At 42.0% G+C, this 14,329-nt stretch overlaps 1 protein-coding gene across 6 annotated transcripts in view; it reads right to left on the bottom strand.

Moving 5' to 3' along the window:
- The window catches only part of GULP1 (GULP PTB domain containing engulfment adaptor 1), a 214,782-nt gene extending 201,486 nt beyond the window's left edge, over positions 1-13,296 (bottom strand). Inside the window, exon 1 of one of the 6 annotated variants that reach the window (XM_060780371.2) lies at positions 13,059-13,296. The gene's annotated coding sequence lies outside the window, so the exon portion shown is untranslated. The remainder of the gene's footprint in view (positions 1-13,058) is intronic. The other 5 variants (XM_060780353.2, XM_060780343.2, XM_060780326.2 and 2 more) reach the window with 5 other exon arrangements.
- Positions 13,297-14,329: the final 1,033 nt, after the last annotated feature.

A 14,329-nucleotide genomic window follows, 5' to 3' on the forward strand; every position in this document is an offset into this window, starting at 1 on the left:
AAAAGGAAAGTTTAACAAGTAGGAAAGGGGAAAGTGGAGGAGGCTAACTATGGTAGAAAGGGCACGGAGGTTTCCCTTACTGATGAGGATGGGAGTAGAAGGGTTAGAGGGGGAGAGAAGGCAAGAAATTGGGATAAAAATGAAAATGAAGAAAAATGCATGATGAAGCTAAAAAGAAGGGAAAATAGTGAAAAAAAATATTTTTTTCACTAAATTCAATTAAAATTAAGTCTTCTTGTTGACTTCCAAATTCTTTTCCCATCCGGGAAATTAATCTCTTGCATATAAATTGTAGTTAGTCTCTCTGTCTTCTCATAGTTACATCATTTCCATCTGCGTTTTTTGGGGAAAAAAAGTCTAGGAAAGTCCAGTCTGTAGGGCATTTGGGTTTGCCTTGATGTCCTTTCAGGAAAAAAAGTTAGTCTGTCCATATTCTTTATGTCCATTATTTTTAGTTTCCATTTTTCTTCTGTTGGGTTTTCTCTTGACATCCAATGTCTTGAAAATACAATTCTGGCTGCAATTATATAGTTGAATAGGGTATCTTGATTCTTCTTCATATTCATATCTGTTATCCCTAATAATTCATGTTTTATGTTGTAATTATATTTTTAAAATTTTCTGAATATTTTCATGGATCATTTTCCAATAATTTTGGCAATTTTACACCCCCACCACATATGAAAGAAGGTTCCAGTTTGAGTGCCACATTTCCAACAACCATCTTTAACATTTTTATAAAATTTAGCCAATTTTTGTGGTGTGATGTACCACTGATACACCACCTTGTACCAGTTTTCTTGTAGATCAAAGGAATATATATACTTTATTTTTTTTCCACATTAGTTCCCATTCTTCCATTTTATTGGTCTTCTAATATATGCAGCCCACTTCGTCATACAATCCTTGATCTGTTCTTGTTCCATAGACCATTGCAACAATTTTTTTATATTTTGTCTTCTTTTCCATCACCAATATTTTGTCCCATATTGTATCTTTTTCTGAGAAGCCCAAATTTTTGTCTTTATGATAAAATTCTTGAATTTGTCTGTATTGGAGCCATGTTATGTTCTTATACAGGGTGAGGCAGCATAACATCCTTTTTTCAAAAACTTAATAAAATCCATTGTATGAATCAGAATTTTTTATTTTTTTTAATGTAGGCGCATACCTAAAGTTTTATTTTACATAGTTTTTAAGATCAAATTAGGTAGGTGACGTCCCCCATTCTCCATACACTGAGTAAACCGATTTCTGGCCTTTGTCATGACTCTTGCCAGCATAGCAGGCATTATGTTGGCCATTTCTTCCTGGATCTTGGTCTTCAAATCGTGTAGGGCCCTTGGACGCTTCACATAAACACGGGATTTCAAAAAACCCCATAGAAATAAATCACAAGGGGCCAAATCTGGAGAGTGGGCCGGCCACTCCAAATCCGCTCAAAAAGTAGGCCTCAACGTCAAAAGCACGGTCCGCACTGTTCCAACGCATGATGGCAACTGAACTGTGTCAGGACAAAACTTTATACTCCCGCCTCTCAGACGAGACCACTAGCGTTCCACTATGTCTTCAACCGACTGAATGGCACGCATTTTTAAAAAAGGAAGTTATGCTGCCTCAACCTGTATGTTGAATTTAGTTCTTCCTGAGATTTCATTATATGTCTTATTTCTAAGTACTCCATTATATTTTCCCTCCCATTATTCTTCTGCCCCCTCCCCCATTTCCACAAAAAAAAAACCAAATGTCATTAGTGTGACTTGCCAACATAGCATTCCCAGTCCTCGTTTGGATGCACATTGAGTCCCCAACATTTATGAGGGGTTTTTCTTTGGGGGGGGGGGGCTGTTTTTCTAAAAAGATACTATTTTTTTCTATATGAGGACCCATATTCAGAGTACTGACACAGCTTTCTCAAAAAGGGAAGGGACACGTTCAGTTTAACGAAGAGCTGGCGGTGTATTCCTCAAACAAGCTATATTGTCTCCAGCTTCCTTAAAAGCAAACTATGTTTTCCCCTGCATAGCTTCAATATAGAGTTTTGCTAAATGATCATTACCATGTGGAAGCCTTTATAGCTTCAGGCTAATTTAAATAAGGAAGTGCTCTCCCCTTCTAATGCTGTTTGTGTTGTTTAAACATTTATAGTTGGACGAAGCATAATTATGTGCATTACTGAACATACATAAATTTATGTTTGATGGCCAAAAGTGATATTTTATATCTATATTAATACCTGCTTTTCAAAATATACATACACAAAGTGAGGATGAAAGTTATTGATATATTATTTATTCTGTTATTTTAGACTAGATCTTATTCACATTGCTTTATAGCATGCAAAAACCCCTATGTAGCATAGCATCCAAAATTATTATTTGAAATGTTCTATGTGCTCAGCTGATGCTGAAAAGTAAAATCTGTGCGCCCTTGAAACAGACGCCAAGATTGCATTCCTATACACATTTATTTTGACAAAGAATAATTTGGGCATTATGAGATCCAATATGGAAGTGGATCAGTTGGCTTTTTTCTTTGAACCAATGAGGCTTTTCTTAAAGTTTTCATTGTTTGGAGCAATCCAAACTAATGGGGTATTTTGATGTTATTAACAATGTCATGTTGCCCCATAGCCGCTGTCTTTCTGGACTGTGGGCCCATCACAGTCATGCGCCTACATGTTTAGTTCTCTTTTTTTTTGGGGGGGGGAGCTCTGGGACCAATCCCCCATTGACACTGAGCAACCATAATATTAAAGTTTCCCCACCTCAGAAACTTGGGGGGGGGGGAGCAGACAGGATGATGCACCCACAACAGTTTTAAACATATCAGTTGTTCTCCTTCTACACATTCTCCAAATGCACATTTCTGAAACAGTATAGACAAATTTGTGCAGAGTATTACAAATGCAGGAAAAGGAATAACACATATGTGTCACTGAATCATAACACTTACATTTTTAATCTATTTTCTAATAATTCTTAATTCAATAAATTTCCTTTCCCTTGTAAAACCAAGATGTAGCTGTCACTGAGCTTTTTTAAAAAAGGATCCAAGGATTTCTGACCTGTGTTGTCACAGACAAATTCAGTGTCAATGGCATTTATGTGAAGTTAGGATGACTTCAAGGATAAGTCCACTGATTACTCAAAAGTCATTATACCTTTGGGAAAAGTAGTGTCCATTAGCTACCCTCTGATCATATACTGAGAGAAATCACAATGATTAATGTTAACCCTGCCAATACATAATTATATAACTGGATGTCATGTAGTAAGCAGTTGATAGGTAGCAATAAAGAAAAGTATCTGTGTTGTCAAAGGCTTTCATGGCCGGAAGCACCGAGTTCCTGTGACTGTCTGGGCTCTATGGCCAAGTGCCAGAAGCATTCTCTCCTGACATTTTGCCCACATCTATGACAGGCATCCTGAGAGGTTGCCAGGAAGGGTTTATGATGTTTGTATTGGTTGTAACTGCTTTGTGTTATTGTCTTTGCACTTTTTGGATTTTGCTTTTTTGCATCTTTCAGTGCATTTGAGCATCCCTGAGTCCCTCTGGAAGATGTTGGTGGGGTATAAATAAAGTTTTATTATTTCATTATAGATGTGGGTGAAACGTCAGGAGAGAATGCTTCTAGAACATGGTGATACAGCCCGGAAAACTCACAGAAACCCAAGAAAAGTCTCTGTTTAGCAGAATTCTGTGCAATATCCATAAAAAACAGAGACTATCACTGCATCCCCCAACACAGCTAATCATACTATAAAAGATTTTATTAAAACATCTCAACATCTTATTCTCATCTTCCTTACTGATTATAGACACAACAGAAACAAGCTCATTAACTTCCTTGAGTTTTCTATGTACATCTATCATGTTACCCAGAACTAAATGCATACATGGGGGAACATAATTAAATTATTAAATCCGTGATAATAATTAAATTATTATCACGGATGCCTTATTTAGTCAGTTTAAATTGACTTTAAAGGAATTATGCATGATTGTACTAGATCTTCCTGTTAAAATGCAGCAAATTTCAAGTCTTTGCAAAATAGTAATATATAAAAGGTATTATATCATAGAATTATAGAGTTGGAAGAAATCTTCCAGAGTTGGACTCAACCGCATTGAGTCGCCTGTTTGGGCTGAAAAATGCGGTATAGAAATAAAGCAAATAAATAAATAAACCTTGAGGGCCACCCTGTCCAACCCCCTGCCAAGAAGCAGGAAAACTGCATTCAAAGCATCCCTGACAGATGGCCATCCAGCTGCCAAATAGGAGCCTCTACCACAGTCCAGGGCAGAGAGTTCCACTGCTGAACAGTTCTCAGAGTTAGGAACTTCTTCCTAATGTTCAGGTGGAATATCCTATCCTGTAGTTTGAAGCCATTGTTCCACGTCTTAGTCTCTAGGCCAACAGAAAACAAGCTTGCTCCTTCCTCCTTATGACTTCCCCTCACATATTTATGCATGGCCATCATTCTATCCTCTCAGCCTCTGCAGACTAAACATACCCGGCTCTTTAAGCAGTTCCTCATATGGCCATGAGTAATCCACATATGTTAGCTGAACACAGTCAACATGTCCTGCAATCTACCTCTTTACTAATGGAGAGTCGTGGGTGCGTGGGTGAATGGAGTCTCACCACTAACCAGTTGCTAAAGGGTAAACAAGAATAATCTCATTAACATTAGCTTACCAGACAACAGTTTAAGGGGGGAAAGGTACTAGGCCAACCCCACTCTATCAACAGCATCCTCAGAAACTAAGGTGTCTAAAAACCCAGTAAAGTTATTTATTACTGCTATTTGATAATAGCAATGTGAAACGGTTATAGAGCTTAGAAATAAGCAGAAGCAATTACTGCTCTTACTTGCCACTTTCAAAGAAATGAATTGAAATATGGCTTTCAAGTGAGATATCCTATCTCACTATTGCTCAACGGACAGCTTAATGGTGCTTCCTTCGATAACTATTAAGAATTGAAGGTTTCTTCAGCAGGAAATGGCTACAACTAGTTGGTTGAAGGATTGGAGAGAACGACTTTGAACAGCTGGAGTGTGACCATAAATAACACTCCCATGTGCAATAGTCACTAGCTACTGTTTCAGATATTAGCACACTGTGGGATCTTGCAATAAAATGGTAAGTAATAACTGTATAAAAAGGTGTTACAAAAATGTCACAAGTGTGTCTATATCAGTGTTTCTCAACCTTCCTAATGCTGAGATCCCTTAATACAAGTTCCCTATGTTGTGGTGACACTCAACCATAACGTTATTTTCATTGCTACTTCATAACTGTAATTTTGCTACTGTTTTCGAATCATAATTTAAATATCTGCATGATGTATTTTAATTCACTGGACCAAATTTGGCACAAATATCCAATAAAGCCAAATTTGAATATTGGTGGGATTGGGGAGATTGGTTTTGTAATTGGGAGTTGTAGTTGCTGGAATTTATAGTTCACCTACAATAAAAGGGCATTCTGAATTCCACCAAAAATGGTATTGAATCAAATTTGGAACACAGACCTCATGACCAATAGAAAATACTGGAAGTGTTTTTTTGGGCACTGACCTTGAGTTTTGGAGTTGTAGTTCACCTACAACCAGGTAGAGGACTGTAGACTCAAACAATGATGGATCTGGACCAGACTTGGCATGAATACACAATATGCCCAAATATAAACACTGATGGAGTTTGGGGAAAATAGACATTTGGGAGTTGTAGTTGCTAGGATTTATAGTTCATCTAAAATCAAAGAGAATTATGAACCCCACCAACAATAGAATTGGGCCAAACTTCCTACACAGAATGCCCATCACCAACAGAAAATACTGTTTTCTGATGGTCTTTGACGACTTTTCTGACACCACCTTGCAACCTCTCCAATCCTCAGGTTGAGAAACACTGATCTATATTCTATCTGCAAAAGGCTATGCTAAACCTCAAATGTCTTGATAACCAGAGAGGTAGCAGGAACAACAAAACTGCCATTGCAATTCTTAGAATTATAAGAACTAAACAAAAGCAAAAACATACATGCTAAATATAACAGTTTGTTCCAATCTCCACAGGAAAGCAACACCACCCAGTATGCCAAGCAACTCTATTAGTTAATAGTTTCTTAATTATCTCAGCCCAGCACACCCCCTGGAATGACATCTAAAAAGGGGAAGATTCACAGTGAAAGCTTATTGCCTCTGGATATCAGATACTGGGGGATAAGCATGAGTGACTGACATCTCCCTACATCTAGTTTGTAGGCTTTTGATCGCAAACTGCCTCCCTCTGTTTAGATCACCATGGGGCACTACATGGACCATTTCTTCATGACAGTAAACAGCATTGTTAGATTTACAAAATGCTCTTCAAGTCTTTAAGAAATGTACAAAGAAAACGAATACAATAGCAAAAGAAAAGGCAAAACCACGAAGTTGAGATCGAACGCAACAATAGAGTCCTTCTGTACCACACTCCATTGTTAACTTTTAATAAGATGAAAATTTAACAGAATAACTTTCTGCTCTCCTTTCTTGCTGTCATGATTTAGAGAAGCATCCTTGCCTTCTGGAGCAGGCTTTGAGGGGTGTAAGGGTTCATGCTAGATGGGAATCACCTACCTGCTCCCAATTCCATTAACAGAAGCAGTTCTATAATTAGGCTTCTCTGTCCTATCACACTCTCATTCATTTCCCTCACAAAATGTGTATATTATCATTTTATACACTTGCTATAGATTAAATATTAACACATACTGTTAACTGCACTGAAGAAGGATCCCACAATCATAGCTATTCAGTGTTGTAACTCCCCTCTTTTTTCATTATACAATCCTGGAACCAAGAGTTCAGGATCTTTACTACAGCCCTTGTTAAATGAGGAATTATGACTGCCACATTTCCACATGTCCTATGATTTACAATCAAGTTATATGCATGATGCTTTTACTTATACCTGCAAATCCACCTATAGTCATAAGTCCTAAGAGTGATTAAAGTTTTGTCGCAGGACACTAAAACATATTAGTTGAGCATGCAATCTTTATAGACCACAAAAAGCACCTGTTTTAGTTCAATTCCAAAGTAAGTCTGCACACCCTTTCATATAAACTCAGCAAACTGTTCCACTTCATATTCTCATTTAAGTAGGTGTGCTTATGCATTATTTGTTTTTCTGGGACCTTCACTTTAGAGAATATGGCACAAAGTAAGTTTGAAAAATTCAAACTGTAATGCTAAAGACACTTGCTAGAAAGTAAATATCATTGACCTTGGAGGACATGGACTGATCTATAAGTGTCAGATTATTCTGGGCTTACTCAAAAATGCAGATATTTAAACAGGGATAGAAAATGAGAGCAAATGAAGTGTAGAGGCTTGAGAATTCAGCTAGGACACTCTGTGAAGTCAAGGTTCAAATTCCAACTCAGTGATGGAAACCTACTACGTGATCCTGGGCAAGACATACTCCTTCAACCTCAAAGGAAAGCCACAACAGATCTTTTCTAAGTAAAAACTAAAGGTAAACGTTTCCCCTGACATTAAGTCTACACGTGTCCAACTCTGGGGGATAGTACTCATTTCCATTTCTAAGCCGAAGAGCCAGTGTTGTCCGTAGACAATTTCAAGGTCATGTGGCCAGCATGACTGTATGGAGCACTGTTATCTTCCTGCAGAAGTGGTACCTATTGATCTACTCACACTTGCATGTTTTCGAACTGCTATGTTGGCAGAAGATGAAGCTAACAGTGGGAGCTCACCCTGCTCCCCAGATTTGATTCACCAACCTTTCAGTCAGCAAGTTCAGCAGCTCAGTAGTTTAACCCAATGCACCACCAGGGGGGACTCCTCTGAGTAAATCTTCCCAAATAAAACCATGATAGCCTCCCTTTAGAGCAGTGGTTCTTAACCTATGGGTCCCCAGATGTTTTGGTCTTCAACCCCCAGAAATCCTGACAGTTGGTAAACTCGCTAGGTGTTCTAGGCCAAAACATCTGGCAACCCAGAGGTTGAGAACCACTGCTTTAGGGTAATCTTAAATGAGAAATGACTTGAACAGAGCAACAACAATAAGCATACTTAGCATATCTTCTGTGAACAGCAGTTTAGGATTAAAGATGCATTCTAGCCAAGAGAAAACTGTGCAGATCGCTCTTCATCACCCTCACATGAAATGAGAGAAGTGAGGCAGCATTATTAGCAAGACCTACTGAAGCAGCTATGGGAAGATGGCCATATTTCAGTTGATGCTGCAAAAACAACAAAGACTTTTGGCATCTTAAAAGACTAATATGTATTTGAAAAAGTGATTTGAAAAAGTGATTTTGTCATTTGGGAGTTATTGCAGCTTGGATTTGTAATTCACCTACCATCAATGAGCATTCTGAAATCCACCAACAATGGAATTGAACCAAATTTGGCACTCAGAACTCCCATGACCAACAGAAAATACTGGAAGGGTTTGGTGGGCATTGGCCTTGAGTTTGGGAGTTGTAGTTCTCCTACACCCAGAGAGCACTGTGTACTCAAACAATGATGGATCTCGACCAAACTTGGCACAAATACACAATATTCCCAAATGTAAACACTGGTGGAGTTTGGGGCAAACAGACTTTGCCATTTGGGAGTTGTAATCGCTGGGATTTATAGTTTGCCTACAATCAAAGAACATTCTAAACCCCACTGAGAGAATTGGTCCAAACTTCCCATAAAGTATCACCATGACCAACAGAAAAATACTGTGTTTTCTGGTGGTCTTTGGCGACCCCTCTAACCCCACTTGTGACCCCCCCCCAGGAGTCCTGACCCCCAGATTGAGAAACACTGAAATAGAGCATTATATCTCTGAGTAGGGAACAGTAGTAAAGTGCAAGGACTAGATGTTGGGTCATAGCTGGGGCCAAAATTATCTGGGGAACTGATAAATTAAAAGCACAGTGGGACATCTTTACAAAAGACGATCTCTTGGGAATTGTAGTTTGGTGAGAGACTGGCACTCTTTGGCAGGTAAGGCTTGTGACTGAAAGTGGTGACAGGGTGTGTTAATCCTCTACTTTGCAGGTGCACTTGGAGAGGGCAGTTGACTGGCTGAGGAAGCCACTGATTATCCAAAAGGAAGAAAAAAGTCACTGATGGCTCCCCTTGGAGAATGCTTCCCATCTCCCTCCCTCATAACCTGCCAGAGTCAAGGAGCCCCCAAAGCTTCGGCGGCGGCGGGTTTAGCAAGCAAGACGGGAAAGGCAAATCAAAACAAGAGGCCGCCAGAGCTTCAAAGCGCCTCGCCCGGGCGCCACACACCAACTCCAAGGCCCCGGCTCTTTCACACCAGAGCGGGGCGGATCCTTCCTGGGGAAGAATGAAAGGAAGACAGACAGAAAGACAGAAAGGAGTCCCACTTGCTTGCTTTCGGAGGGTTGCCTCGGCTCAAGTGGCTGGCCGCGGGAAAGAGGGGGAAAGGGGGGGGGGGTGCCAAAGCCCGAGCCGTGACAGTTCAAGCGGTGCCAGACTGCATTCCTCCGACAATGTGTAGACGCGCCCAGGGATGCGCCAGGCGAGGGGTGTGCCCTCCTCGCCACCCAAGAGCCGCCTGCCGCAAAGTCACACTCCGGCAACAAAAGAAGGAGAGAGGGAGAAGAAGGAATACGAGAGGAAGGACAAGAAGGAAGAGGGGGGGGGGGAGAGAAAGAGGAGAAGAGGGAGAATAAAAAAGGAGAAGAAGGAGAAGAAGAAGAAGAGGAAAAGAAGAGGAGGGGGAGGAGAAAAATAAGAAGAAAGAGGAGGAGAATAAGGAGAAGAAGGAAGAGGAGGAGAAGGAGAAGAAGGAGAAGACGGAAGAGGAGAAGAAGGAGAAGAAGAGGAGGAGGAGAGGAGGAAGGGGAGGAGAAGAATAAGAAGGAGGAGGAGGAGGAGGAGGAGAAGGAAGAGGAGAAGGAGAATGAGAAGGAGGAAGAGAAGGAGAAGAAGGAAGAGGAAGCGAAGAAGAAGAAGAAATAGAAGAAGGAGAAGAAGGAAGAGGAGGAGAAAAAGAAGGAGAAAACGGAAGAGGAGAAGAAGGGGAAGAGAAGAAGAGGAGAAGAAGGAGAAGGAGGAGGAGAAGGAAGAGGAGGCGAAGGTGAAGAACAAATAGAAGGAGAAGTCAGAGGTGGATAAGGAGGAGGAAAAGGAGAAGAAGGAAGAGGAGAAGGAGGAGAAGAAGATGGAAGAGGAAGAGAAGAAGGAAGAGGAGGAGAAGGAGAAGGAGGAGGGGGAGGGGGAGAAGGAGAAGAAAGAATAGCAGCAGAAGAAGCACAGATGGGGAAGCCAAGGGCCCTGTCTTCCCCATCTCGAGCTGCTCCTGCTCTTTCGCCTCCCGAGTTTGCCCTTGTTTCCCCAAAAGTTTCCAAATCCAGTGAGGTTCTGAAATCATGAAACACGCATGTTCCATGATACACTCCCCAAATGAGGGAGATACTGTGGATTAACTACCTTGAAATTCTGGGTTATATGGCTGTGTGGTAAGAGCGCTCCATGCAGCCATGACCTTGGAGGTGTCTATGGACAACGCTGGCTCTTCAGCTTAGAAATTGAGATGAGCACCAACCCCCAGAGTTGGACATGACTGGACTTAACATCAAGGGAAAACCTTTATCTTTACTGCCTTTTAAAAATGCAATGCTGGCCACATGCCTTTGGAGGTGTCTATGGACAATGCTGGCTCTTTGGCTTAGAAATGGAGATGAGCACCACCCCCCAGAGTTGGACACAATTGGACTTAATGTCAGGGGAAAACCTTTATGGCCATGTGGAAGGGCCCTAAATCTACTTTATGTTTGAGGTTCCTCCTTTTGGTTGAAAAGAGTATTAGATGAATTATAAATTAGCTAAGGCCCCTTCTACACATCCATATAACCCAGAATATAAAGGCTGAAAATCCTACAATATCTGCTTTGAACTGGGTTATCTGAGTCCACACTGCCATATATCCAAGTTTAAAGCAGAAAAATGTGGGATTTTATTCAGCTGTGTGGAAGGAGTTGCTGCCACATCCAATCCAGACTATCTGCTTTGAACGGGATTATATGGCAGTGTACTCATATAATCCACTTCAAAACAGATAATATGGATTATCTGATTTGATCATCTGGATTATATGGCAGTAGTGTAGAAGGGGCCTTGTTAAACTTGTTGACCAAATGGTCGCAGGTTCGAATCCAGGGAGCGGCGTGAGCTCCTGCTGTCAGCCCCAGCTTCTGCCAATTTAGCAGTTCAAAAACATGCAAATGTGAGTTGATCAATAGATACCGCTCAGGCAGGAAGATAATGGTGCTCCATGCAGTCATGCTGGCCACATGACCGTGGAGGTGTCTAGGGGCAACGCTGGCTCTTCTGCATAGAAATGGAGATGAGTACCAACCCCCAGAGTCAGACATGAGTGGGCTTAATGTCAGGGGAAAACCTTTACCTATGCTTAGAAGGGGCCTAATAGTCTTTTAGCCACCCAGAGTCCCTTTGGGGAGAGTGGGGCAGGATATAAAGCTTTATTATTATTATTATTATTATTATTATTATTATTATTAAAATGTAGATCTATAAACTAATAACAATAAGATCTATAAAATAATAAAATGTAGATCTATAAAATAATAAGGATAATAATAACAATAATAATAATAAGGGTTCCTGCCCAACTGGGGAAAAAGCTGTGGTGTGGAAAAGTCCAGTTTTAGGTGGATCCAGCCCTTTTCACACAGCTATAGAAAATCCACATTGAACTTGATTATATGGCAGTGTAGACTCTGATAATCCAATTCCAAGCATTTATTGTGGATTATCTACTTGGATAATCTGGATTATATGCTAGTGTAGAAAGAGCCTGAAGGAGGACCCTTCTACACAGCCATATAATCCAGAATATAAACATCCTTGTGAAATTTTTGTAACACCCTTTTAATATATCTGAACTGGATTATATGAGTCTACACTGCTATATAATCCAAAACAAATAATCTGGATTTTATATAGTGGTGTAGATGGCGCCTCGGGCCCATTCTACCCAGCTGAATAAAATCCCACATTACCTGCTTTGAACTGGATTATATGAGTCTACACTGCCATATGATCCAGTTCAAAGCAGATAATCTGGATTTTACATAGTAGTGTGGATGGTGTCTCGGGCCCATTCCACCCAGCTGAATAAAATCCCACATTATCTGCTTTGAACTGGATTATATGAGTCTACACTGTCATATAATCCGGTTCAAAGCAGATAATCCAGATTTTATATAGTAGTGTAGATGAAGTCTTGGGCCCATTCCACACAGCTGAATAAAATCCGACATGCTCTGCTTTGAACTGGATGATATGAGTCTACACTGTCATATAATCCGGTTCAAAACTTAATCCGGATTTTATTTAGTAGTGTAGATGGAGCCTCAGGCCCTTTCCACCCAGCTGTATAAAATCCCACATGCTCTGCCTTGAACTGGATTATATGAGTCTACACTGCCATATAATCCGGTTCAAAACAGATAATCCGGATTTTATTTAGTAGTGTAGATGGAACCTCAGGCCCATTCCACCCAGCTGTATAAAATCCCACATGCTCTGCTTTGAACTGGATTATATGAGTCTACACTGCCATGTAATCCGGTTCAAATCAAATAATCCGGATTTTCTATAGTAGTGTAGATGGAACCTCAGGCCCCTTCCACCCAGTGGGAGCAGTGTGGAAGGGGTCCAACTTCTCTGACTGAGCAGCACTGAGCCATCGCAGTTCAAGTGGTGCCAAAAGTGTTGGCTGAGGAGCTCCCTTTCCTCCTCCTCCTTTCACGTCGTAGCATCCCTGCTGCTCAACAGGCTTTAGCCTTACAAATTAGCAGATATTCCTAACGGAAACAACAACTCCACAACAGCAACAACCGCCCTCTCCCCCCCCCCCCCCGCCTCCTCCTCTTTCTGAGACAACTCCGCGCAAGAGTTCCGGAGACTTCTCCGAGTTCCCTCCCTTGCCAGAAAGGCTGCCGAGAAACAAAGCCGAGCAGCCGGGAGAGCCCGAGAGCGACGGGCTTACCTCGGGAGAGGAGAAAGGAGCCCAAGTGCCGCCTCCAGTGCCTCCAGTTTGGCCACAAAGCGAGAGGCACACGCAGCAGCAGTAGCACCAGCAGCAGCCGCCTTCTCCTTCCTTCCCTGCCTCCCTCCTTTCTCAGCCGCCGAGGCAAAGTTTCGTGACGTCACGGCCCTGGCTCGCTGGCTTCCCCGCCTCACCCTTCCTCTGCTGGAAGCAATGCCTCCACTACACCGGAGGATGGATGCACCACTCTGCCTTGCCACTGCCCTGGCTCAGGACCAGGGCTTCCTAGGAGGCGCTTCTCAAACTGCATCTCACAACCAGGCCCCTTCCAGGCAGGCCCTCTATCCCAGGATCCCATCCCAGGTTTTCTGCTTTCACCTAGAGTATTGAATGAAAAGTAATGCCTCCACCTCCGTCACTCCTCAACAGATGGCAGTACTGGTATGTGGCAGGTACTGGCTTGTTCAGTAGACTCTCCTCTACAGTTCCATTTTGGCAGGAAGCCTTAGCATTGAATGGTTGAGTTATTAAAGTGCAGAGTATGGAACCCTGCGCAGACGCCTCGCTCGAGAGCACTACGTGTGAAAAAGATCTTGGAGTCCTCGTGGACAACAAGTTAAACATGAGCCAACAATGTGATGGGGCAGCAAAAAAAGCAAAGGGGATTTTGGCCTGCATCAATAGGAGCATAGTGTCTAGACAGGCATGTAGCCGGGGGGGGGGCTTGGGGGGGCTTCAGCCCGCCCCCCTCCGAAATTCTCATGGTGGTCCGCGAGAAGGCCTTACTGGTACATTATTTAAACTGTTATGTTTATTCATATCATGATCTGATCACCATAATCAATATATCCCATATGCATGGGAGTATTGGGGTAACAGTACAAAAGGTTTGCTAGGGTAGACCCTCTTTCACTCAGACTCATCCCCCCCCCCCCCGAAACAAACTCAGCCCTCCCCCCCCCCTCGAAACAAAATCCTGGCTACGGGCCTGTGTCTAGATCTAGAGAAGTAATGCTACCCCTCTATTCTGCTTTGGTTAGACCACACCTGGAATATTGTGTCCAATTCTGGGCACCACAATTCAAGGGAGATATTGACAAGCTGGAATGTGTCCAGAGGACAGCGACTAAAATGATCAAGGGTCTGGAGAACAAGCCCTATGAGGGGCGGCTTAAGGAGCTGGGCCTGTTTAGCCTGAAGAAGAGAAGGCTGAGAGGAGATATGATAGCCATCTATAAATATGTGAGAGGAAGCCACAAGGAGGAGGGAGC

Source organism: Anolis sagrei, chromosome 1 (assembly GCF_037176765.1).
Source record: "Anolis sagrei isolate rAnoSag1 chromosome 1, rAnoSag1.mat, whole genome shotgun sequence".
Lineage (NCBI taxonomy): Eukaryota > Metazoa > Chordata > Lepidosauria > Squamata > Dactyloidae > Anolis > Anolis sagrei.